We start from the raw sequence: 1,093 nt of genomic DNA on the forward strand, positions 1-1,093 counted from the left end.
GGATACTGTAGCTCTCAGGAACTAAATTCCACGTAGTCGAGTCGAGTCGAAGTCTTAATCACATCTCACGTTGACACTCCGTTAACCAATAAGTATCAAATCCGTAGATATACCACTTTTCTTCGAATCCCGTCACCGTTACACCCCCTAACCCTGCCCGCTCATCAAAGTTTTGATAATACTCGAGTATATCACGGCAATACTGTACGAGTAATGTCGAGCAATATCTCTCCAATAGATCATGCTCTACGAATATCTCATGGTTGGCTAAGCTTATCGACCAAGCCCATGCTGGCTCGATTCGCAAAGTTAACCAACGAGTTTAGGTGTCCCCCGAATACGAATACGAATATGAATATAAGTCGATGAGCAACGCTCAAATCGACGATTCTAAATAGGAATCACAAATACGGATCACATATACGAATCACATCCACATTATCATGTACAAGTCGGATATGAATTCACATAGCAAAATTCGAATATAATTTCATTTGAAAGAGAACGAGTGCGGTAAAGTACACCTTCGTCTCAAAATTTCAAATTTACATAACGGATAAGAAACAGATAACCACTTAACAACAAGTTCATGCACTTGACACTCACCAATCAAAATATAAGAATGAGTGCATAAACAAGCCTTTAGGTGGTTCCCTCGAGATCCTCGTGAAGGTCTCCTTGAGCCCTTGAGCAAACAATAGTTATCTATTACACACTTATCACTTATAAACCCCAATTATCGAATAAGATTGTGCTAGGGTACAATCTAAGAAAATCTCATGAAAATGAACACCAATTATTCGTAAATCGAGGCTCAAAGATGGGGTTTTAAAACACAAGAGCAATCGAGTTTTCATCTTTGAAATCAAGTATAAAACGTTCAAGTAATATCGAAGGAATCAGGAGAATTTGAAAAACTTCATTTCCTTAAGATTCGGAAATTTCAGTTTTGATATGAGATATTTGAAAAATCGTATCTCACTCTTTACAAGTCCAAAATTGGAAAACTTGGTACCGTTGGAAACCTCTTGGAAAGTACTAAAAGTTCTTAGAAGAAACTTTTCCATGATTCCAAATGAAAGACATTCAAAAT

This window comes from Coffea eugenioides, chromosome 6 (assembly GCF_003713205.1).
Source record: "Coffea eugenioides isolate CCC68of chromosome 6, Ceug_1.0, whole genome shotgun sequence".
In the NCBI taxonomy this organism is placed as follows: Eukaryota; Viridiplantae; Streptophyta; class Magnoliopsida; order Gentianales; family Rubiaceae; genus Coffea; species Coffea eugenioides.